The 27,666-nt window shown below is 36.7% G+C and overlaps 1 protein-coding gene across 1 annotated transcript in view; it reads right to left on the bottom strand.

Annotated features, from left to right (window-relative positions):
- The window catches only part of fam110d (family with sequence similarity 110 member D), a 28,169-nt gene extending 2,738 nt beyond the window's left edge, over positions 1-25,431 (bottom strand). Inside the window, exon 1 of the mRNA XM_028469870.1 lies at positions 25,319-25,431. The gene's annotated coding sequence lies outside the window, so the exon portion shown is untranslated. The remainder of the gene's footprint in view (positions 1-25,318) is intronic.
- Positions 25,432-27,666: the final 2,235 nt, after the last annotated feature.

Genomic DNA, 27,666 nt, shown 5'->3' with positions numbered 1-27,666 from the left:
GGAGGGCATTAAAAAAAAATTACAATGACTGTCATGCAACAAAGTCAATAAAGGAATAACAACTTAATGATAAAACAATGCAGCTGATTCATTAACCCTCCTATTATCCTCAAATATTACTAACACACCCTTGGGGTCAATATGACCTCAGGGATATTTGCCTGCATAAAATGATTTTCAGAGATGAAATAATTTATCTTGAATAATTTTAATCCAAATCTTCTCACATTTACTGACAACATTAATGACCGCTAGAGTATGAACCCTATTGGTTGTAGCGATGACATGACCTTTCCTGCAGTTTTTAAGGAGCAAGAGAGAAGAAGAGAGTGCATGTTGTTCAGGCTTAGTTCAACTCGTGTTTTGGTATTTATGGTTTTGAAAACATCTCAGCTTATTTACCACGTGTCGATGCATGTCTATATCTATGTCCATGGGTTTTTGTGTATTTGTGTGTCAGCTGAAAGTTGTGGGCGTGTGTATGTGTGTCATCACACAGCAATAAATGACTCTGTTTGCTTAGCTAAGCAGAAGATTTATTCACTTTGAGCTTTTTTAATAATTCACAGCAATGTTTTTAGCTTAGTGCCTGCGCTGTGAACACTGTGCAGACAAAGCCCACATCTTTAAAACGTAGAAGCTGTTATAGATGCCCAGAAGTGCAGTCAGTGTCTGTTCTTCATCCACTTAGCTTCAAAGAGCATTAACATGTCGACAGAGATAAACAGGGAGGGTGTGATATCCGTTGTTTTTATTGTTCCCACAGGTCCGCTTCAAGCATTATGTCATGTCTCTTTAGCTTTTCCTTCACAAAGAGGTAAAACAATGCAAAATGATCAATGTCCTGCCAGGTACAATACAAATCACAAGTGAAAACATTAGCTAAAAAAGGCTAGCACACAGACTGCTGCTTGTTTCATGAATCCCTCTGATTAAAAAAAACTCCAGTTAAATTCTGAGATAGTTTGAACAATGAAACATGACTGAATAATCCATCACTGCACTATTAACAGATTGTAGCCAATGTAGAAACTAGCAAACAAATGCAACATACATTACAATGTTGTTCTGTGTTTGTACAGTAAGTGTCTGGTGATGTTGCTTTTAGTTGTTATGCTGCAAAGAAGTGGAACAAACTGTCAAAAATCAGCATCCAATGTGAACATTTTTAAATCCAAGTCAAATGCACTCTTTTTCTCTACTGCGTATGACTGAAAGGGAGATTTTTAATCATGTTGTTTTTTTGTATGTTTTTACTGCTGATTTTAATGTTCCTATTGATTTTCCACCTGTTAAAAGTTTCCTGTTGCACTTTTTGATCATCTAAAGCCCATTGAATTGCCTTGTGTATGAAATGCGCTATACATAATTCATAATCCTTTCACTTCACAAAATTGTAGATTAGTTGTAATTGGTTGAATTGTATAATTAGATAAACAGCAGGTTGAACTAGAATTTTTAGCTCAATATATAATGTTTGCGCAACAGAAATACTCAACTTTAAAGATTATTCTTACTGTAAATGGGACTTGATGGAAATCTCCTATTTTTTCAAGAATAAATAGTTTTCATAATACAGAAATTGTGTAAAAAATGGTATTTGCATAGAAGGTCAAGAAATTGTGCTGCCATTGAAATAAAACACACTATCCCACTGAGACTTTGTGCTTCTGTCTCTTGGGAACAAATCATGTTTTTATGGAGGAGACTGTATGTTTTAAAAAAAACATCAGATTATGTTTCTATAGGGAAGAAAAGCATTTTATTAACAATGCCTAATGAAATTCAAACTCACTTCGCTCTCCAATTCCTGCAAAAGGCCAATTAAATGGCATCATTAACGTATGAAAGGCCAGTAATGTACTCATGTTATAGCTTTTCCAGATGTCAGCGCGTAGCAGGGTGAACCATTGTTTTAATAGAGTTCAAAATGTTTAAAAAAAACAGGTGTCAAAGTAGAATAATGGAAAAAAAAAGAGATTGATGTGAACATAACATGGGAAACCAGTGTGGAAAATGTGGAGGAAGTGGGAATTTTAGTTATGGCGTATGGCTTGTTATAGTATGAGACATCTGTCTTCCAGAAAACAGTCTGTCTGCTCCCCGTCAGGATGAAAAAAGTGTCAGGCTAATGCTATTGAAGCGTTAAAGGAGATTATGGCCACAGGAGCCTGAACAAAGTCATTAACGGAGATGTTTTAGTAATGGGGGTGTGGGGGGATGGAAGCCAGGGAAGAAAAGTCACATGAAGAATATCTATGGATAATTGACCTGGAATATCCGTGCTCAGATTGCAGTTCTAACCTTGAAAACCCCATTGATATGGACAGAATCTGAATTTGTCCTACTTTGGATGTCGTCTCTTTGGCTGCTCCAAGCAAACACAGTGCTTCAAGGGAACCAGTCATTATCAGATTTCTGGATATTATCACTTTCTCAAGCAGTGTTTCTCAAATGGGGTATGCAATGGCACTAGAGGGGGTACTTGAGAGAGAGAGAGTGGAAAATTAACAAATAAAGTGTCAGTCTTGGTCCCCCCGGTCCACCAATGCACTTTATACTGTTTCTCTCCACTTATTTACAAAATGAGGTTCTTTAAAATGTGTGTTATCACTTGTTCATTCCATCATTATGCTCTATAGTTGTTTTTAAATAGTTTTCTAAGCAAAATGTTGTAGTCGCACAAAGGGGGTACTTGGATTCAGAAATAAGAGAAAGGCGGTACTTGAGCCAAAAAAGTTTGAGAACCACTGTGCTAGCTGCTAGTGTACATACTGTAAGTAAATTTGAAAAAAAAAAATCTGTGCACAATAAACATTCACTAAAATAATCGGTTTTTCTGGCAATGAATTAGAGAATTTCTTGAATCTAGAAACACCAGTGTTAGCGTAAAGAAGTCGTACACACGGGGTGAAACAGAGACTCAATAAGGATCCACTGAAGAACAATAGCCGCAATTAGCTCCACTGGACAAATGACTACCCAGCACCTTCTCTGGTGAGCCCACAGCTCAGGAAAAGTCTGAGCAAGCTTAAAATTTCACCCTGGTTTTTCAACGTCATTCGTTTCTTTTCGCAGGGTGTCATTAACCTCTAAACCCAGCGCTTCGCCTCTCATCTCTAGGGTGAACACCCACCCCACCTCCTCCTTCCCAGTACTACCACTCCTCTCCACTCCTGCCTGCCTGTTAATCTCTCTCTCTTTGTCCTGTATATGCCACAGGGCCTCCCTACTCTTTAATTTCCCCTGGAATCCATTTCTCTAGAATGTTTATTTTATTGTTCATTTCAGTAACTAAATGCAATCATGAAATCAAGCTTCTGTAAAGCATCCTGTTTATCCAAACTGGTTTAGCGCAGGTAGTTGCTCATGTTTCTGTGTCGTGTATGTCAAGGGTGTTAAACTTTTTTTAGTCCAGGAGTCACCTACTGTATAACCAAGTTTGGTTTCAAGTGGGCCGGACCAAAAAAACTGGTTTATCGCATATACTTCCAAACTACAACTTCAAATTCACCAGTAATTACTGAAGGTGTAACACATTTGCATGACTGGGACTGACACTATGTTAACGACCGGATTAACAAGAACATTTCCAAATGAAACCAGCTTCCACCAATTTGTCTTCTATAGCAGTAGTTCTCAACCCTTTCAGCCCGCGACCCCCAAAATAAAAGTTCCAGAGACCGGGGACCCCCACTGTACCTTAAGGTGGTTGAACACAAACATGAACATTGAAGAACAGTCATGTGGAGACAGGACCATCTATAAGGGGGAATAAAGGGGAGAGATTTTTGCGGTCCATCCATAAAGTCAGGAAAATGATGGTCCATTGTTCTATGAATCTGTGATAACCACATTTATTTATTTATCTGGATACAATCCACAGTTATTCAGGAAGTTTAGTATTATTTGCGCCATGGTATATAGTCATCTTAAAGATGTACATCCTTGTTTTTATCAGAAATTAAATGGGTTAAAAGTGACAAAAAATGGCGGAAAAGGTGGTGAAAAGGGACAGAGCAAATTAGTGTGGCCAAAAACTGAACATTTGTTTAAAAGTGGTAATCTGGCCAAAATTGGGCATGACAAACTGCGAATGTGGATTAATTGGCAAAAATAAGCATGAAATATGGTTTAAAAAAAATGGGTCAACATATGTGATATTAGGTGGAAAAAGTGGTGGAAAGTGTTTATAAGTGCTTAAAATGTCTTGAAAGTGGGAAAAATGTGCAGAAAAAGCATTGAAATTTGACGAAGAAGTGGCAGAAATGGGAGTAATGTAGCAAAAATGCATTAAATGGAGCAAAAATGTCAAGAAAAAGTGATGAAAATAGGTTAAAATATGGCAAGTGTGGTGTTGTTGCAGAAAAATGGTAAAAATAAGCAAAAACTGGCTTAAATTGTTCATCGAATATTCTTAGTTTCTTAAAGGCATCTGGCGACCCTATACCAGTGTCTCATGATCCCAAGGTTGAGAACTCCTGTTCTATAGAATAAAGAAAGCTGTCACTGGTTTTAACACAAACCTTAACTTAGTGTGCATCACTTTGGTGAGGAAAGAATGTTTTCCCATCCAAAAAATTGTATGTTTCTTACTTTAATTAGTGGCTAGCAAGGTCGCTTGTCAGTTAGGTTGTTAGTATGAATACAGGCCTCAGTCTTTGTGCTTTGTTCCCCTGGGGCTTCATGGGTATTTCAGGGTTTTTTTTGCTCCAGGTGAAGTAAATGCTTCCCAGGTTTAATAACTGACTCACATTGTCCAGGGTTAAACACCTGGCCTACTTTAGTCTTTTCATGAATTATTATTAAGATGGGAATCTTTAATTTAACCACCGCTACTCAGTGACGTGCCGTGACCACTAGGGTTGGGTCATCACGTTGCAAATCGAGACCACCAATGATAATTTCATATGTTTCTGCTGGCAAGAGTTAATTCAATTCAACTTTATTTGTAAAAAGCAATTTACAACAAAGTCATCTCAATGCGCTTATCAATATATAAAATTCATAATAAGAAAGAAAAAACCCAACACGATCCAGATGAACAAGCATTTAGCAATCTAACAAAATCAACATCATAAACACCATTAAAGAAACATAAACAATTATTTAATATGGCCTCCATAACTCTCCCAACAAAATATATATCCGTTGTTTGTGTTGGAAACACAGAAACACGGAGAAAATGTCAACAACAACAACTCAGAACAGCCTCAGTGAGGAGCATCCACAAAGTCAATCCTTCCTTTTGTAAGTAATTAATGTTTATTTATATAGCACCTTTCACAGACAGAGGTCACAAGGTGCTTTACATATTCGCTCATTCACTCTCACATTCACACACCAATGGGACAGAGCTGCCGTGCAAGGTGCTAGTCATCCACTGGGAGCAACTTGGGGTTCAGTGTCTTGCCCAAGGACACTTCAACACATGGACCAGTATAGGCTGGGATCGAACCATCACCCTCTCGATTGGGGGACGACCCCTCTACCACCTGAGCTTTTAAAAGCTGTCGTTTTTCCTCAAAACAAATTTTCTCTATCATCTCTAGTGCCGTCATCCTGCCTGTAGTGTTATCCCGCCCACTAGCTAGAGCGAGAGAGAACGTAGCAGCAGCGGCCACATGGAATCAATTCACTAATGCACTGTGAACTTACGTATAGCATTTAGCATTGCGCGGTTACGTCCCAAGGCAGCGTAGAAAGCTGCCTTTGGACGTAAATGGTTTTCATCTTGGGGAACTGACTACGCATGCGCAAACAAATTAAAACACGCTATGGAAACAGAGGCAGAGCAGCAACGTGCTTTTGGGAGGGGGTGTGGCCTCCTCCTGCCTTACAGCGGAGTGAGACTGCAGCCGTTCTAGGAAATAGCACTGTTTAGTAATTTGGGCCATGAAACGCACAAAATGCAGACTCTTTCAAACTTATAGGTACTGTAGGCTATCGGAAATGGAAAAATAAATAATTTATAATTAGATTATAATTATAACAAATAATCAAAATATCAATTCACCCTTGGGTAGGCACTGCCTACCCTGACTGTACGTCACTGGGGGCACTATATAAAATATAGATGTTTAAATGTATTATTGAACCTGCAACAATAATGTACTTCAAAAAGATAAAGCACAAAACATCCTTGAACTCTCTGGATTTTTTCATGTTGACATATTATTTGTATCTTCCACATCTGAGATCTTTAGCAGAGCTTTTGAGTGATGGTCTAACCTCCATCCTTTATTCCCACTATGTGATGTGGACAGTCCAGCCCACAGGGGGGGCTTAACCAGGCGCCCCATGCAGCTAAAGAGGAACCAGATGTTTTTGTGTTGTGTTGCGCTGCATCAAACTGCTTCAGCCTCTCAGATAGAGACCTGTCAAGGCGGAGGACTGTTGTTTCTGTTTGTCTCTCATGGTTTTGACCCCATGAGGGCACAAACCAGGTCATGTTTTCTGTAGCTCTTTCTTATCAATTAATTTGTTTTTCAAAGCAGATGAAGTTCCTCCGAAACAAAAGTCATGCCCAAGATTGAAACTGAAACCAACGGAAAAAAAAAAAAAACCAGGAACTAAGTGTTTGCTTTAAGACAGCTTGAAGACGAACAGCTCGATCGAGGCTCGTTGGGCGCAACCAAAGAAAACCAGCTGGCTTTGGGTCAAAGGAAGTTTCACTGTGGGTTATATATTGAGTGGGGTAAACACAAAAGGAGGTCAGTAAATTCACAGGGACCACCTTTGAAGCTCCTGAGAGGTATTTTAACTCTGTTACCTGTCAAAGTTAGACTCGGGACAGATGAGGGACATCTGTTGGACCAACTGGCTCTGATTTGGCCCATATATCTGAGGACGTGTCATCCTCTTTATACCAACATCTGCCAAACCTTTAGCCACATCAATGAACAATTACACCAAAATGCCTGGATGTTCAAACAGTAACCAGAACTCCTTTACACATCCTGGAACCCCCTGCAGAAGCATCAATACCCTACAGTGAGAATGAAAAGCATCTGCCACTAATGAGGCAAGATTTGTGACGTCATTAGCCACAAAGAAACCAAACGTCTGCCAAGAAGCACAACAAAGAGGAGAATCTGTCTTTCTTCTTTTGTTCCAACAAAGGCACTTACTGGCTTTTTCTTTGCATTATTAATGGCCGTCACCTCAACAGTCTTCCTCCAGGTCCACTGGAGTCTGTTGATCTGCTTCATTAATGAATCAGGGGGAAAACGACAAATCATAGTGACAATAAACACTAAGTAATGGAGGGACATGATGCCTTAACTACCGCTATGGTTGCCCTTTGAGACACTACTGGCACTATGAGCCAATTTATCTACGTTTATAGGCTACCCATGGATTTCCCCAGCGTTCATGTAGAAGATTGACCTTCAGGCCACATGGGGCGACTTAAAACACCTCCTCCCATACTGCACTGCTGCTCTTTTGTCATTTTAAGGTATTCGCTGCAGAAACAGCTGAGCACTGGACCTAAATACTGTCACATATTGTACATCAATACAGCACAAGAGAAGCAACTGTGTTCAACAATCAGTATTTTTCACATATATATAATTTTTTTATCTCTGATCATTTTAAAGCTACAGTCCATTAGATTCTCAACCTTTTCAGCCCAAAATAAAGGTGCCAGAGACCTAGTTTGCGTCATCGTATATAGTAATTTTAAAGATGTAAGTCCTTGTTTTATTTAGAAATAAAATGCGTAAAAAGTGACCAAAAACGGTGGAAAAGGTGGTGAAATGGGATTTTAAAAACCACAGAAATGGGTTAAAAGTCATAAACTAGAGCGGCCAAAAACTGACAGAAAAAGTTGTAAAAAAGACCGTCAATATTGGCTTAAAAGTAGGAACAATTGGTTTAAAGTGGCAAATCATGGGCATGACAAATCGTGAATTTGGTTAAATTGGCAAAAACAAGCATAAAATATGGTGAAAAAATTTTAAAAGTGACAACAATGGGTCAAAATATGCAATATTAGGTGGGAAACGTAGTGGAAAGGGTTTATAAGTGCCAGAAATACCTTGAAAGTGAAAAAAAATGTTCTGAAGTGGCAGAAATGGGAGTAATGTAGCAAAAATTCATTAAAAGGAGCAAAAATACAGCAAGGAAAAGTGATGAAAATAGGTTAAACTATGGCAAGTTTGGTGTAGTTTCAGAAAAATGTTAAAAACAGGCAAAAATGGGCTCAAATTGTAAAAGAAAATGTTCTTAGTTTCTTGAGGGCATCTGGCGACCCCCTCCAGTGTCTCGTGACCCCTAGGTTGAGAATCCCTGCTTTAGAATACTGGAATCAAAATAAAAGAAACTCAGGGGTTCAAAGAAAAATGTTTACAAATTGTTGTTTACTTTTACCTCAGAACTCCTACTATTTAAGTGATGATTATGAATATATTACTGTGTAAAAATGAGTAATTGAAGGAATTAATAAATTTTGAATGAATAAATAGATACAATTTAGTTTTTTGGGGTTGCATGATTGAAGCCATTAAATTTTTTTTTGCAAACTTTAAATAACGTGCATATTGCAAAAAATGTGATCTCATAAAAAATTCACAAAACAAATCTCTTAGCTCGCCTGTCATAATTCCTTAAAACAAGGTTAATATTAGCGGCTTTGTGTCACTATAAGATCAAAGTAACGGTGGTGATGTCATTAACCTTTAGGCCTTTAACAGCCCTGTTACAACCCTAAGCTTTCACAGATAAGGTCTGCTCAAATAACATGTTCTCATTTATTCCATTCTTTCAGCAACAGATTGACCAAGTTGACTTTCCTCCCAGCCCAAGAGGCCGTGGACGCTTTCTGATTAGACCACTGCTCTGAACTATAAAAGTTTATGAGTCACTGTTTGCTTTTTCAGCTCCAGCTAAACTTTTCCATACCTGAAAAAAAAAAAAAAAAAAGTCAACAAATCCTCACCATTATTTTAAACTCTTTAACATCTACACCAGGTGCTACAGGTATTAAAATCTAATAATCTACACAAGACATGGACAACTGTCAGCCCTCCTATATAAACCCACAAAAAAGACTGAAAAGCACTCAAAAGGACTAACAAAAACACACAAAAACACTAAAAAATACAACAGCATAACAGAAATATATACAAAATGACGACAAAAACACACAAAAGAAAAACAGAGTACACACAGTGACTGAAAATGATTCAAAATGACAACAAAATGAAATAAAGAATACAAAGAATTACTCCAAAAATACACAAAACCAAAGCAAAATGCATAAAATAACAACAAAAACACACCTAATGAGAAATATATACAAGAGACAACAACAAAAATATACAAAATTACAGAAAAACACACAAAATATGTTCAATACAGTAATTAAAAACTACAACAAAAACAATAGTTGTAATTAGAAGTAGTAAAAGTAGATACAAGGACAGTTTTGCATGTAAACATTACACAACAGGACATTAGTTGTGATAATTGTGGCTACTTAAAATGTAAGGTTTATTAATAAAAAGGATTGAGTTTGTTCATATATGAAACATACATAATATGAACAATAAATACTTGAGTAAATTGGCACAACATTTTGTAATTTTTAGCTGACACAACTCAAAACCGTAAGTTCTTAAAACATATGAAAAGTATTATTATGAAGCAAAAATAATGAGTTTCACAACTTTGGCCTTCTGTAATTTTTAGTGAGTAAAACTTGAATATTTAAGTCACAATAAATATTGTGCAAATAATAAGTAGTTGGACAAACAAATATCATTTGATCTTGAACATTTTAAGTTCTGAATCAAAACTTAAAAATATGGTGGAGCCAGTTGCTATAGTTACTACTTTGACTTTAGGTAACTTGTTCATTTTTCCAGTGAGTCTTTAGCACTTCTTCTTCTATTCTTTTTTTTTTTTTTGCAAAAGATTAGCAAATGAAATCAATGCTTAAAAGGTGAGCAATAGCAATTTGTCGAGCGTTTTGACTGTGTATCAAACAAGAACATTTGATTTTAAATTAATTTGAATTAAAACCACAACTTTAGATCACCCTGACTGAAAATGTGACAGTTTTCACACCAGTTTGTGCATTTGAGCCCATGTTTTTGGAGGATTTATCTGGGTTATATCAAGCAGACTTTGCAGCTCTGGACAGCATTATTCAGTAAATTATGGCCACCACATGCCAGCCCCGTTATGGGACCAGTAACACAAACCACAGTGACCTACTGGGGCTGAGAATACACACACACACTACCATCCCCCTGAAAGAGGAGCCTGTCCCTGGGCTGTTTAGACAGTACAGTGCTTGGGCATCAATCTGGGCACATCCCTAAACCTGTCAGGGCCTAAAACGTGGAGCTCCGCTCTCCTCTGGCACCGTGAACCCTCATTAAGTTCCTCAGCTGGCGTGAACGTTCACAGACACTGCTCCGTCTGGCTAACTGCCACATGTTTTATCTCAAAACAGAAACGATAAAAGACGCCTCAATGAAGCGTCAGTTTGACTTTGCAACAGTGACGTAATGGTAAGACTGTGGACTGAGTGAGTGGTAAACCCCACACCTGTGTGACTCCTTTAGGAGACGACAGAAATAAACTAAACTGAAGGAGCACAAACCTTCACCAGGTGCCAAATCTCCTCTTTGACAGATATTGTCAGTCATCTGTATCAGTGGTACCATAATAGTTGACACTTTAAAGCAGCGATACAGTAGGCAACAGGCAGCCCTTGCTCTAATTTTGAGTGGCCCCTAAAGTAAATGCACAAAATGACTTAAAAAAGACATACACAATAACAGAAATATACAGTAGACGACATGAATACGCAAAAAGGACTCCAAAAATACACAAAAAGGACTCCAAAAATATACAAAACTAAAAACAGCAACATCAAATTTGAGAAAAATGTACAAAACAACAACAAAAACACTAAAAGGGAATACACAAAAAAATGTCTCCGAAATTACAAAATGACAACAAAAATACACACATTGACTTATAACACACACAAAAAATGAAATGAGAGGAAAATACGCAAAATGCCTTTGAAAACAGACAAAGCGATGGTAAAAACACACAGGACAACGTCAGAAAGCGCACAATGAGATAAAAATATACACAAAATGACCACAAAAAAACTAAACAAAACAAAAAATTACACTAAAAACTCATTTTTCTTCCCTGTATTAATGTTCAGAATGGTCTTTATCCTAAATGTTGACATGAATGTAGATGATGTGGCCCTCACATCAGAATATCACATTTTTGTGGCCCCACAGTGGTATAAAGGTTGCTCACCTTGACATTTCTATCCCCATTATTAACGATACAATAGGTCCAAAGATATAGGCGCGGCCATTATTTTGGATAATTTTATCATTTTTGATGAATTGCGAACTCCGTATCAGATCTTAAACTTGGTAAGTGACTGAGGAACCAACCCAAGATAATGGAGTCAAACTTAATAAAGATCAGTCAATTACGAACCCAGATACTGTATGAGTTTTTCAAATTTCAGCAATGATGAGAGAGAGGGATTTTTCCATTTTTCACAATGATCCAGAATCTAACATATGGGTTATTGACGTATATGGTTGTCACCGCATGATATTTCATATAATTGGCATAATCGGGCAAGGTTTGCATGAATATTATGATGGAAATAAATATAGAAATACTTTGAAATATTGCACAGGACTATAAAATAACTAAAATAGGGCAGGGAATGAATTGGAATAGGTTTAGAGTCATTTTAAATCTTTTTTCAAAACAGTAGTCATGGCCAGACAATCACACCAAATTATATTTTGACACTTTGAATAAAAGAATAAATTATAAAAGTAATTTAGTAAGTAAAAAAAAAATTAAGGTGAGCGCATATATACTAATTTACTACATATTTGGTAAAATTTCATGCATTTAAACCTTTCTTAGACGTAAATTTTAGGCGTCACGTCAATGACCCATATTTACCTGGATCCCTTCCAAAATGTAATGAAATTTTCCATGGTGTAAAGTCTATCTTTGGTTAGAATTTTGTCAAAATCCATGAAAACACTTTCAAACAATGATGAAGTAGTAGTAGCACCCTGCTCCAAAGGTTGCCAGATAAGATTCACATTTCCTGCAACAAAAGGTTTAAAAGTCTTGAAATTTCTATAAAATCACTGGTAATTTAAGTGTCTAAACAAAAATAATCATCTCCTTTGCCTTCACAAACCTTTTATAACAATTACATACAGTTTGGTTTTTAAACTTGCACAGAAATCAACCACCAACCTGGCAACACTTTCTGAGACTCAGACGTTTGTTAATTGCAGGCAAATCTCCCGATGCTTAAAATAAATGTTTTAAATCCACAGAAGATTTTTATATATATTTAATTTTTGTCCACCTCCTGCCAAGGTTTGCTGCTTCTTTTGTGCGTTAAATTTAAGCGGCAATAACAAAGTGCTAAATGCAAGATTCTGTTATTAGTAGGGGTGTCCTGATCCGATATTGATGTCCGATATCAGCCAGAAAACGAATATTGTATTTTATCGGACTGCTTCTAAATTCTCTGATACATATTATATTTATTCAATTGTAGAATAATGTAGATATAATGTTGAAGGTTAAAATGAATGTAACCAATTGGTTAATAATAAATGGGTCAGTTTTACCTCATCCCTACTGTTGCTGACTATTGTTCTCTATTTGAGTGACATCACTTGATCAAATCTTTTCTAATATTCCACACTATAAAATAAGTTATAAAAGTATGTGTGATTTGTGCTGATATCACATCGGCCAATACTCAAGGCTGCAATATCATATTGTATCGGAAGTGAAAAAGCAAGATCATTTTTTGTGAAATGATGCCTTTTCAACACAGACACAGGTAAAGTAACCTTAAATATTAGGAAAAACAACACTTGCTTTTAACAGAAATATCCTAAACTTGCATTAACATTGGAGTCCCACACTGACTGGGGTGTTTGGGGTTGTTTTGAGCTCAAAGCCCCTCCAGCTGTGCCGTGTCCCCAAACACTGGGTCATCTGTGACAGCAGCTCCCAACTCCATTCAGCCCAGACTCCTGTGGCCTCTGCGCGGCTTTCAATGTGTCAGCATTGATTTTCTATTTGCACAGCAGGGCGACGCCCTCACCAAGTTTACAGAGTACAGCTCCTGATCATCTATAACAGGGGTTTTTCAATCATGGGGTCATGACCCCATGTGTGGTGGCCTGAAATGTCTACTAAAAATAAAATGTAAAAAAAGAACTTATTAATATTGTATTTTTAAATGGAAAAAAAAAAGATTTATTTTTCAATTGTCAATCATTGTCCTTAGGGCAGGATTTTTCAACCTTTGAGTCGTGACCCCATGTGGGGTCGCCGGGAAATAAAATGAGGTCGCCTAAACTGTCGAGTAATAATAAAAATTTAAATTTACGCCATAAAATTAGATTTTTTAATAATTAAAAAAACATTTATTTTTTTAACTGCAGCAGGATTTTTCAACCTTGGAGTCGTAATAAATTAAAATAGGGTCGCCTGAAATGTCTAGTAATAAAATAAAAAAAATACTCATTGAAATTATATTTTTCATTCATAATTTTTTCAATTGTATTGATCTATTTTGCACAATTAAGAAGATAAAACATAATATCACAGAAATATGTATACAGTACAGGAAGAGGAAGAAAGCTCAAAAAGCTTAAATAATCTCTTTTTTCAAATTTAAACACCTCACGCAATTATATTTCTATACTTTCACTTTCTCAAATATACATTTAATTAAAATAAAATGCAGTATAAAAATATATAAGCTGGCGCATATTGTCACTATTGTGCGGTTTGCCTTATTACAAATCTTATTATACGTAGATATGACATAGAAACTACGTGGTTTCCCTCCAGGCCAAGCCCCGCCCAACAAAATTCGTCACAATGTTTACAAACAATCAAAGGGTCTATTGCTTAGTAAGAAGCTGCTGAGATTCTGGCCAAACTGAACAGAAGAAGAGAGAACAATGGATCGACGATGCACTGGACCTTCACATCTGGACTCTACCAGCTCAAACTAAACCAACAAACTTCCATTGGAGTCGTGTAGTGAAAGAGGAAGAGCTTTTAGCACATGTCTGCTACAGGATGTGTGTGCTCTTCCTCAGCCTTTCATCCTCTTCCTCTCTTCCTGAGTGCTGTTTTCATCCAGGTTTGCATGTAAAGGGTGAGCAGGAGGTGCAGGGCTGAGAGTGAGTCGATGTCCCTCAAGGCTAACACACAAGAAACCAGACACACTCACTCCTGCGTCCGCTCTGAGCAACACACACTTGCTATTATTTAAAAATCCTCAGGGAAAAAAACGGTGAGATGGTCCTAGTATTTAATAATTTTCGCAAGTTCATTTTGTCTTCTTTTTTGTAATAATATGTTATGGTTTCATTTTTTCAGACAACTTTTTTCAAGGAATTAACTTCGAAATTTACTTTGATCTCCTGACATGTTTTGTCAGTCTTCCTCAAAGGAATCTACTGATGCCTCTAAGGCAGGGATGGACAACTTTATCACAGCGGGGGCCACAAAAATGAGATTATATCTGATCCAAGGGCCACATTATCAACATTTATGTCAACATTTGGAAAAATGACCAATCTGAGCAATCTGGTTTTTAGTTTTGTCAGTTTTTAGTCATTTTACATGTTTTTGAAGTGTTCTTGTTGTAATTCTGTGTATTTTTCTGTCATTTTCTGCATTTGTGTCGTCGATTTGTGTGTTTTGGGGGTCACTTTCTGTATTTTTTGTTGTTGTTTTCTGTATTTTCCTGTTATTTTGTGCGATTTTGTTGACATTTTGTGTGTCTTTGTAGCTCCTCTGTAATGTGTTGTTTTTTTGTGTGTTTGGAGTCAATTTGTTTAAGCGGTTTTTGTGTCTGTCTTTGTTGTCATTTTGTGTTTTATGAGTCACTTTGTGTATTTTTTTTTTCTTGTGTTGTTTCAATTTGTGTGTTTTAGGAGTTATTTTGTGTATTATGTTGAGCTTTATATTTGTTTTGGGGGCCGCACAAAACTAGACCGAGGGCCACAGTGGCTAGGGTTAGGGCTAGTTGGCAGTCAAAGCATGTCAGGAGATCAAAGTCAAAGTCAATTTCCTGAAAAAAGTTGTCTGTATAAATGAAACCTTCACATATTATGTTTCCTATACTGTTTGGTGTGAGAAAGACTTCTGAGGATGAAATCTAACATATTTTCTGTAACAGTGAAACTAAACTGAGTTTTGTTTTTCCTCACTGCCATCCATGCTTAGCTCTTAACCTCATCTTTGGGGCCCATCCATTTTTATATGACTCTGTGAGAACCACATTTACCGCTATTTATTTATCTGAATATTGCCCACTGTTATCCAGGAAATAAAATGGTTAAAAGGGACCAACAATGGTGGAAAATGGCGGTAAAATGGAATTTTAAAAACCACAAAAATTGGTTAAAAGTTGCAAATTAGAGTGGCCAAAAACAAGCAAAAAAAGTGGTAAAAAAAATTCAAAGTGGACAAAAAAACAATTAATGACAAATAATGGCCATAACAAATTGTGAATGTGGTTAAATTGGCAAAAATAAGCATGAAATTTGTTGAAAAGAGGTGAAAAGTGATAAGTGATATTAGGTGGTAAAAGTGGTGGAAAATGCCGTAAATGTCTTGAAAGTGGAAAAAAATGTGCGGAAAAGGATTTGAAATTTGATAGAGAAGTGGCAGAAATGGGAATAATGTAGCAAAAAAATGCATTAAAAGGAGAAAAAATATGGCTAGAAAAAGCAATGAAGCATGAAATTTGGTGAAAAGAGGTTAAACGTGACATTATTGGGTCAACATATGTGACATTAGGTGGGAAAAGTGGTGGAAAGGGTTTATAAGTTGGCTTATCAGCAGACGCCTCTGAGGAAGACTGACAGTTGGCAGTCAAAGCATGTCAGGAGATCAAAGTAAATTTTCTAAAGAAAAAAGTTGTCTGAATAAATGTTCCTAATGTTTGGTGTGAGAAATCCAACATATTTTCTACAACAGTGAAGCTAAACTGAGCTTTGTTTTTTCCTCGCTGCCATCCATGCTTAGCTCTTAACCTCCACTGAACCATCCAGCTGTCTTCTCTCATCACCGTTCACCAGAGCAGGCTAGCACCCCCCACCCCAGAGTGCCACAGACAGAGACCCTCACCTTCATCCCTCCTCCTCCATTCCCTGGTCTCTGTCAGAATCAACAACAAAAAAAATACTAAAAAACATCTGGAACACGTGTGTCTCTAGCTGCTGTCTGTTGATGAAGTGAATGTCCAGGCCTGTGTCGTACGTCTCACGGTTGAGCGGACGCGGCGTGGCACAGTTTGAGTGTGATGGGATGTGGCGGGGGCTCGGTCCGACTGTGAACAATTACCAGGATGTGAGAACAGAGACTGACACACACACACATGCACACACACACACACACACACACTGGGAACTATCAGGGGGACAGAGGTCTGTCAGGTTAGGTTTCATGAGTTGGCTGCTTATGATAAATAATAAATTGAGTTATGAGCCCATGGAGATTACAGTGTTGTAACCACAGACACTGGCATCAAGTCTGTGCGAATGACAGAAGGCTAATTATGAAGATAATGTTTCAGTTTGTTGCCCACGACCCCCAAAATAAAGGTGCCAGAGACCGGGGACCCCCACTGTACCTGAAGGTGGTTGAACACAGACATGAACAGTGAAGAACAGTCATCTGGAGATAGAACCATGTATAAGGGGGAATAAAGAGGAGAGATTTTTGGGGTCCATCCATAAAGTCAGCAAAATGATGGTCCATTGTTCTATGAATCTGTGATAACCACATTTATTTATTTATCGGAATAATATACACTTTATCCAGGAAGTTTTTTTGTGCCATAGTAAATAATCATCTTAAAGATGTGAATCCTTGTTTTAATCAGAAATAAAATGGGTTAAAAGTGACCAAAAATAGTGAAGAAGGTGGTGAAATGCAATTTTAAAAACCACATAAATTGTGGTAAAAGGGTTTCAAAGTGTCAATATTGGAACAATTAGTTTAAAATGGCAAATAATGGGCATTACAAATTGTGAATGTGGTTAAATTGGCCCAAAAAAAAAAAAAACATTAAATATGGTGAAAAGAGTTTAAAAGTGACAATAATGAGTCACCATATGTGACATTAGGTGGGAAAAGTGGTGTAAAAGGTTTATAAGTGCTGAAAATGTCTTGAGAGTGGAAACAATTTGCAGAAAAGGCATTGAAATTTGATGTAGAAGTGGTAGGAATGAGAGTAATGTAGCAAAAATATGGCATAAAAAAATAATGAAAATAGATTAAAATATGACAAGTTTGGTGTAGTTGTAGAAAAAGGCTAAACATAAGCAAAATAGGCTTAAATTGTTAAAAAAAAAAAAATGTCACCCCTCCCAGTGTCTCATGACCCCAAGGTTGAGAAACCCTGCTTACTCTACACAAATTCAATAAAACTCCACAGTATTTGCAGCGCTCACAGTTTTCACATGTTCATATCACATGATGGCAGCACTTTAAAAAAAATAAAAAATATTCCACAAAATGTCCTCAAATGAAATACAACATTAGTTAGAAAATCAATGAAATTGAAGCGAAGATTCCACTGAGACTGTTATCTATCACTTGTTGCTGGATGTTATCGATTCCTTAAACTTTACATTTATTTCATACGTGGAAGTGCATACTAGGGAACATTAATGCTGAAGTAAAGTGGGTTTAACGCCCCTGTGCTAAGCAATGCCGTCGAAGCTTCTATTTGTAAAAAAGTGATTTTAGTCGACCAGTTGTTGCTTTGGTGTCAGTGCTTTCACACGTTGGTGTTTACACAACAGGAGAAATAGTGGCTTTGGCCCACAGATGGTAGGTTTCACCTGATCACAGGGTGTCTGGATGAATAATGGCTTTTGTGGCGGAGTGCAGCAGAACTTCATAGTTTCTTTCTACAGTTTTACTTTTTATCTAGAACAGGGGTGTCAAACTCATTTTAGTTCAAGGGCCAAATACAGCATCAACAATATTTTATTTTATTTATTTATTCAGTTCATTAAAGCAATAAATGACACATACTTAAATGTCTGTTGATTTGTGAATTTTAGACCAATTTTTATGTAATTTTGTGGAATAATTTGAGGAAAATTGCATGGATTTCAGAAAAAAATGTTGAGTTCTTTCACAACAACAATTTACAACTGAATTATTTCGTAATTTACACAATGATTCATGTTTTCTCTATTATTTTCACTTTCTCCTGCGGGCCGAATCGGATGCTCTGAAGGGGCCGGATTTGGCCCCCAGGTATTGAGTTTGGCACATGTGATCTAGAAGAGGGGTTCTCAACTGGTGGTCACCCTGGGACCCACATTTTGCCAAGGTCATTAAATCAGAACCAACCAAATTTAGATTTTCAAAACTTGAAAACATAAATAAATCTATATATTTTCCTGTGCAACATGCATTACACAGCATGCCTGTCAAAAGAAAAGTGACTTTCAAAATAAAAGACAAGTCCAACATGAGAGACATTCATTATTTATTTATATTTGACCAGCTGTGACGACCCACCCAGTAGCCTACAGGTCCGTGACCCACATTTGGGTCCTGACCCACCAGTTGAGAATCGCTGATCTAAAATATCATCCAAAGAGAATTCCCACAGACTTTTGTCACAATAAGACCCAAACCAGGAGACGAGCAGCTATAAAGCTAAATTATAAGCCTGATAGTGTGTGTGTGTGTGTGTGATCGTTTGAAGTTTTGTCTGAAACCAGCTGCTGTCTAACAACACACACACATACACATACACACATACACACTCATACGCACAGGGTGTGAGGTGATGTCATGTACGTACTTTTCCACCCTCTAATTACACACTCAAGCTTCCCGCCATGACTCGGGGGTCTTTACGTGCAACAAAAACGAGGATTAAACCAAACAAATGTTCTAGTAAAGCAGCGTAAGCTTTGATTGGCTGAGGCAGGAAAGTAAAAATGCAGGCTTGAACGATTACGTGTGATAACCGTTACATGAGCAGAACTAATAACATCTTATGGCCTGTGCTGTGTTTACTCTGTACTGACCTTGCTCTAATCAATCAAACACTTACTCAGGCTGAACAACAATGTGAAAGATGAAGGATAATGTTGATATGAAATATTATTCAACCGTCATTTCTTTAAGACAGACTATAATTAAATATCCAAAGAGTTTCAAAACATCTGATTTCAACTAAATCTAAATCTAACAAAAACACAAGCTTTACGTAAGCAACGAGACAGTCAGACATAAACAACCACAGGCACATATTATGAATTTACAAATAAAAAGTCTGATCTCACTTTTAAATACTAAACTTAATACACATTAAACAACTCATATACATACGAAATAAATCAAATAAGCAGACACATTAGAACCCTCGGTGATAAATAATACATCAATCAATGATCTGTTCTGGGACCTCTCTGCCATTCCAGCAGCTGCGTGGAAAGCCCGTCGCTCTTCCATGAGCTACATGGAGAGGCATAAGCAGAGAGAGCGGTCAGCATGACCCCCTGATACAGGAGCACAGACGTTTAGGTGGCAATACAGGAGACGCTGTTTAATGAGACAAAAGAGGAGGAGCTGGGGTGGGGGTGGGATGCGAGGCGTTTGTGGGCAAAGCAGGGGGAAGTCGGCTTGTTGCAGTGGTTTAAATACAGCGCTGACTAACTCTAACCAATGGGAAGCATGGAATGTGGACAAATTGGATGATTAACTGAATTAAAGGATAGATACTGACAGCTGATGGGTCTGGCTAGCTTGACTTCCGTGCCTGCCTGAACTAACGTAATGCTGAATTAAATGTCATCTTGAAATCTAAACGTACAAATTCTTCTAATTAAAGACTAATGTTAGATATAAACTTTTGAATTCCTGCTCAAATAAAAATGTGTGGATGTCTTATCTCTTGACGTGCGACAGCTAATGTTTTGACTGACAATCAGAAATGTCTTACGTAATACAACAAAGAAGACACATGGCTGGACACTAGATAACGACTGGATAAAATGCTGAGAAGTTCTACATTTGGGGCTTGAAAACAGTGAACATTCTTGCCAACATTTAGAGTAACGAGTCATGACCAATCTGAGCATTATTACAGGGAAGAACAATAAGTTAATGTTGTCAAATCATGTGTTTTTGGTGTAATATTTAGTTTTTTGTGGTCATTTTGTGCAATTTTATTTTCTCATTTTGCGTTTTTGTTTCGTGTGTTTTTACTGCCATTTAGCATATTTTCCTTTTATTTTGTTTGTTTTTTGTTGTTTTGTGCTTTATGGGCCAATTTCTGTATTTTTGATGTCATTTTGTGATTTTGGAGAATTTTTTGTGTTTTCGTTTTCTGTGTTTATGCTGTCGTTTTGTAATTTTATAATTTTACTCTCATTAAGTGTTTTTTTTTTTTTTTTTTTTTTTGCCGTTGTGTGTTTTTGGAATCATTTTGTGTATGTTTTGTTGTCTAGTCTATAGTTCTATAATTTTGTATGTGTTTTTAACTCATATTTACTTCAGGGGGTGCACAAAATGTCTGAACTCCATTCTAACAGTATTTATTTACCAAAAGTCTTGAAAACAAGCTTTGTTGAGTCCTGCATCAGTAACATTGTTAAGGTAAATATTTGCGCTGATGCCGTGAGCCACGCAGACAGCCAAAGCTTTGCGTTACATTTTATTTAGTCATGTTAATGATGTCAGAGCTGCTGCCATCGCTCCAGACGAGGCTGCAGCGAGGCCCTGGGGCCGTATTCGTCTCTCCCACTGGGATCAGCATCAAATACAGACACAGCTGTAAACCTGAGAGGAAATTAGCACGTAGCTGCATGAAACTTAAGAGAAAAAAGGACAATTTGGCACCAAGCGGTATTTTTACAAGTATACACTTGACTTAAAAAAGATGTGAACATCCTTTGGTTCGACATGTGACGGCAATAAGGAAATGATGTCAACGGGAGGTGTGTTTATCACTCATGACTCACTCAGAGAGGAACGCAAAACCTGGATTTAAAGGATTCATTAAGAAGTTCAACTACTAACAGAAGGATTAGTTGGGTTATTCCATGTCATCTCAACAAATAGCCCACGCACTTTGGTCTAAAAAAATTCTGATTATAACCGGACGCATATGTGTGTATATGGATATATGTAAAACTCTGTATATAACCATTTCCCCTTTTATACCACTTACAACTCAATTGTTCTACAAAGGTATAGTAAAACCTTATCTTTATTTCATGTTATTCTTTTGCACAATATTTATTATTTTTGTATGTACATCAATCTATGTCACACTTGTTTCTCATGCCAATAAAGCTGTTTTGAATTGAATTAATGATGACTGGTAAATGTTTCTGAAGGAAAAACACTCCCCCAAAAAAAGAAAGAATGTGAGAAATCTGTCAATAATAAATCTTGCGTTTTCAAAAATAAATGTTTGTTTGATGCAATGGTTTTTATATGTTTTATGTTACGAGGGAAAAGAACAAAAAAACTGATAAACAACAAATGATTACAAGCTACAATGGCCTTGAGTTAAGGATTTTCAATCTTCACAAGTGGTGAAATAACCCAAAGTTGAAGTCCAAAATGAAAAAAAACAATCATTGTTTTATATCCCAAGAAAGAGTAACGTTTATACTATAAATTAAAACAGACCAAATTTTTTCTTACATTCCCACATGCAGCTATAGGCCAATGAAAAAAAAGCATGTCACCAAAGAACCAATGCATATATGTGACTAATCATTAGTGATGTGAACAGTCTATGTTCATAGCTCAAAGCTGATCAAATTACAGGAAGTTTTTTACTAAAGGCCCAAACATGTTCCCGTCCCAAACCCCAACAAACTTTTTTCCAATTTTAAGAAGCTGGCATGTCCACCAAACAGGATGTATAGCAGATATTTTTATATATTCTGAGAGAGTAGGTGGAGCTGTGTTAATATACCAAATTTCAATTTCCAATGTGATGCAGTTCCTGAGATATTAGAAGCTGAAAATGGAAGAAAAATAGTGACGTGAGGAAATCAACACATACCCCCCCCCCCCCCCCCCCCCCCTCACTAAATTGGCCATATCTCAAAAAGTGTCAAACTGATCAAGCTAAAAGTTTACAGTGTGCACATCGAATAATCACAAAATAATTGGTAACGTTTTTATAATTTTTTGAGACCAAAGTGTGTGGAGTGTCCTGAAAATGTGCTGAATGACCCTGGTATGACTCAGCTGTTTTAGAAAGCAAACTTTACCTTCATTAATTCAACTTTTCTCTTAATTTTTAACTCAAAGAATTCATGTAGTTGAGACACTGGAACCAAACTTTAACCCTGCATCAAAACACATGAATCGAGCCCACGACTTCTGCTGCTAAACCTCCAAAAAAGAGCTCACCTATGAATCTCAGGACGAATGTGTTTACGAGACACGTGCGCTCTGTTTAGTCTGACTGCTAATGTTGTTTATGCACATGAACCCACGCTGATCAAACCCTCTCAGGATGCGTGAGTCTACGAGCAGTGGGGCGGAGCCTGTAATAAGGCTGGGTCGAGGTGGAGATGACCCCGAGGGCACGAGATTGTCTCCTTAAAGGAGAAAAAGGAGGTCAGAAATGAACGTAGTAGTGAATGGACAGTAACGGGTTTGCATTTTCCTCCTTTTAAACTTTTATTTTATTTTAAATTATTTTAGCTATTCATATTCATGTTAAAACCTTTGCCAAAAACATGGAAATTCCTCATGGAAATGATACATCAAGCATCAGAAATAATCAACGTGAAGCAACAGCACGATAGGATACGAATCACAATATGCATGTCACAATACGATATATCCCAATACTAAACAGAACGATATACATTGCGATATATTGCAATATCAGTCATTACAAATGTTACCTTTTTAAGTACAAATATGGTGTGAAATACAATGTATTTCATTTTTCTTTAATTGTGAGAATGAGTAAATCAGAGATGAACAACTTCTATCCACAAAAATGTGTTTGTTTGATCAAAATTGCCACATTATCAACATTCATGTCAGCATTTAGAATAATGACCAATCTGAGCATTAACACAAGAAAGAACAAAGAGTTTTTATAGTTATTTTATGTGTTTTCCTGTCATTCTGACTATATTTGTTCTCCTGCTTGTTATGATTAAATTTTGTGCATTTCTGTTTTCCTTTTGTGTATTTTTCTTATAAAACTTGTTTGTCATATTGTGTATTTATGTGGTCATTTTGTGTTTTTGCTGTAATTTTTGTGTATTTCTGTTGTGGTTTTGCTTGTTTATTAGTACTGTGGGTTTAATGGGTCATTTTTTGCATACTTTTGTTGTCATTTTGAGTTATTTGGAGTAATTTTGTGTACTACAGTTGTCAGTTTGTTCAATTTTAGAGTAGTTTTGTGTGTTTTTGGAGTATTTTCTGTGTTTTTCTTGTCTTTTACTGTATTTTTCTGCAATGTTGGAATTCTTTGTATTTTTTTAATGCATATTTGCTTTTGTTTTGTGTATTTTTCTGTCATTTTGTACATTTACAAGGTCTGATGTGGTTCACTGACACCCAGTGATCATGTGTTTACGTGCTATGCATATGTTAGCACAATTAAATGTTTTTTTTCATTAAAAAAAAAAAAAAAAAACATAAGATAAAAAAATCTATTTGGACATATTTTGGATCCTTACGATAAAATATCGCTGCATATTCCCAAATCGATTTTTTAAGATTAACATTAAGAGCGAGTCAGGGTATTTCATTATCTTGAGTCATAGTAAATGTAGCTAAAATGTGCCACCACAGGCTTTAGCAAACATACTATGGTCAGGGTAACATGCTGACAAACAGACACATTCACATTTATGAGTAACTTAAAAATCCCAAGACTGTATCATAGAGATAACCATGTATACACATGGAGAACATGCAAACTCAGACTTAAAATCAAACCTTTAATTGACCTTACACTGTAGGCCATGATCCCACTCTGAAATAGGATTTATTATTGGTTTTATTCATAAGAGACCAGTAACTGACGCCAGATTTTCTTAATCCTAATGACAGATTATTGAAATAACTTGGTTTTTCCCTCCTTAATCACCATTTTGGAAAGTAGAACTGATTTTTTTCCTGATCTTCTGACCTGTGATGAAGTAAATTGGTTTAAATCAGAGCACAGAGGTCAGGCATGTCTCAGACCCTAAACCAGACATGGGCAACTAGCGGCCCGAGGGCCACATATGGCCCTCAGTCTAATTTTGTGCGGCCCCCAAAACAAAATTGTAATTCAGGAAGTTGGAAGTTATATGAAGCCCAATATAGCTCACAAAACTCCAGAAAATGACAGCAAAATGCACAAAAAGACACATTAAACAACCACACGAACACAAAAACATGACGACAAAAACAACAACATATTCAAAAGAACTTCAAAGACACACAAAATGCCAACGAAATTGCACCAAAAGACAGAAAAATACACAAAAAGACAACAATAACACAAAACATAGAATAAAAACACACATAATGACTAAAAAAAAACACAAATTGGCCTGGACTTTTTTTTTTTTTTTTTTTTAAAGAAAAACCTGTGAGAATACTGGTTTATTTAGCCAATGATAAACTGAAGCACTTTCAGCTTCTGCTCAGTTCAATGTTGAACTGTAGGGAGCAAAACACACACACACACACACACACACACACACACACACACACACACACACACACACACACACACACACACACACACACACACACACTAGGTTGCCTTATGGGGCATCGGTCATAAACACACCATAAAGATTTCAGCCTGACTCTTAAGACAATAAACTGAGCTAATCATCTAATAAATATTCTAGTTATAACCATGTGTCCTGTTGTTGATAATGCACAATTAACCAATTCATATCTTAATGTAGCTACTTACTATAGTCATAGGAATCTAGTTGACAAATTGTCTCTTCAACTATAACTATTTCATTTGTTGAGTCCAAGCAATCTGAGCAGATGTTATAGTAAAAAAAACAAAAAAAACATTTAAAATATAACGAGCAAGTTGGCAAAAGCTGAATGTCACTGATTTTTAAAGGATGGTAAATTCATGTTAGTGTGAAACTTCATAATAATAATAATAATAATAATAATAATAATAATAATAATAATAATAATAATAATAAATCACAGTCAAACCTCAGGTCAAAGCTCGTGTGTTAAGTTAAAAATAAATAGTCCATTCTGTGCTCACCTGGTTTCACAGTCTGTGATCGTTCAGTGCTGTAGATCCAGGAGAAGGTGTAGAAATCCTCAGTCAGACTGTTCTGCTCTGCTCTGCGCTATGAGAGACTGATCTGTTGGTTCTCTGACGGAGCAGTGGTGGGACAGCGCACGCAGGACACGCCCCCTAATTCTACTCTCTCTCTCTCTCTCTCTCTCTCTCTCTCTCTCTCTCTCTCTCTCTCTCTCTCTCTCTCTCTCACACACACACACACACTGTGGGGGTGGGCAGGTAGTTGGTGGAAAACACATGTATCAAGCTTAAGGCCCGGGGGCCAAATCTGGCCGCTTGGAGAATCTAATTCAGCCCGCAGGAGAAAGTAAAAGTGTAAATGTAAAAAAAAAAAAACATGAATAATTGTGTAATTGAAACTCAATATTTAACAATATTAGCAGGGGCTCAGAGTTTTCCCAGTGCTTATATACACTGGCACCGCTGCCAGCACTGTACGAAGGTGTGGGGAAAACAAGTAGTCCTCTTCATTCCGTTTTAAAACAGAAATATAGTGACAAGTGTTTGGACTTTATCTTGTGTTAGTGGAGATTTGTCTGGTTTTATCGACTCTGACATGAATGCAAGTGTCACTGTAGTTCAGAGAGGATCTGTGTGCGCACCAAGATATTGAATCCTGGCGCCACCACTGCTTATATATGTATATATATATATATATATATATATATATATATATATATTTTTTTTTTTTTTTTTTTTTTTTTTTTTTTTTTTTTTGAAGTTGAAGATTTACTGTTATTCTCACCAGTCTGGGCCAACAGTGAACTGGGAAAACTGATCTAACATATCTTTCACTATTCTGTTATAATAAAGGAAAATATGATGATATCTGCAGACAAACAGCTTTCTTTTAATTTTGTGTGGATAATTTCATCAGCATCTAACACTTTAGATCAAAGATTATAATCTTTGTAATCTTATCACTTGGGCTCCTAATTTGTGATTGTGGAGGATCTTTGAGATAAATAAGGGGATTAACTCCAATGATTCCTATTGTTTGAGATAACTTAATCAGACTGTCACGTTGATTAAATGCTATGCATTTGTTCTTCCTCTTATTTTGGTATTTTACCGTTTGATTTACCTTCAATCATTACTTTTCTAATCAATTTAAAAAAAAAAAAGAAACTGGACTTGGTGGAAGTTTTCATGACTTTATTGTTTAATCCATAATGTTTTTGTTCCAATACTGGTTTTTGCTGATGAAGTTTGTGTCAATACAAAGAAACAACAACATTTTTAGATTTTTGTTTTTGAAAGCCCCCCAGAGGTGTTACCACTGAAGAATCCTCAAACAGAGAAGAAACAAGAAAACATTACGCTGTCGTTATCCGTCATTTGTATGAATACGGAATCATGAAGGCTGTCGTTATCCTAACCCCTAACGTTAACCCTAACCCTCATGTTTTTGTTGATGTAATATGTTTGTTGATGATTTTAAATGTTATTACTGATTAAAGGGTTTTTTTTTGTGTTGATTTTAAGCTGTTGAATGTTTTCTCTTGCGCTTTTGCCTTATGTATGAAATGCGCTATACATATAAATTTGCCATGCCTTGCCTTTGCCTAAGATCCCTCCACCTAACTCAAAAAATGCCAACATAGCTCCAAAGGTGTCATAATTATTTAATCACTCAGCCTTCATGACATCTTATTCATGCTAATGACGGATAATGGCAGCGTAATTTTCTTAACTTTAAGTAAATAATTAGGTTTATTTTCCCCTAGAATAATTTTTGATCATGTTACACTGTAAAATAATTGTTTTACTGTATTTATTGTGAACTAGATTTATATTTGATGAAGTGAAAGTAAAGTGTGTGCTGTTTTAATTAAAAAAAAAAAAAAAAATCAAAAATGTATTTTGCTTTACCAGAAATTTCAGGTGGCCCCATTTAAACTGCAGGCGACCCCACGTGGGGTCCCGACCCCAAGGTTGAAAAACACTGACTTAACTTCTTTGGGGCAGAGTTGTTCCATCGAGTAGACAACCAGTCAGGAAAATGTTGTAGTTTTTTGTCCACAGCGTTCTGATCCACTTCTCCTGTTCTGTTTGCTCTGTTTTTTTGTCCCACCGTTACCTCTCTTGTCAAAACACGGCTTATACCGTGAGCGGCTCACAGAGGTCACGGACAAGGTCAAAACAGCAGGAGAGGAGAGATAAACGAGTGATGGCCACATTTTACACACACCTGTTTCTGATTCCCGGGCTCATCACTCCAGACTGAGGCGATGGTGAGAAGACACAGGGCACAAGAATTTCACACTGAATACAAAAAGTTGTACAGAATCCATTATTCTCAGGCT

Source organism: Gouania willdenowi, chromosome 16 (genome assembly GCF_900634775.1).
Source record: "Gouania willdenowi chromosome 16, fGouWil2.1, whole genome shotgun sequence".
Classification (NCBI taxonomy): domain Eukaryota; kingdom Metazoa; phylum Chordata; class Actinopteri; order Blenniiformes; family Gobiesocidae; genus Gouania; species Gouania willdenowi.
This window is presented reverse-complemented; position numbering and strand designations above follow the sequence as displayed.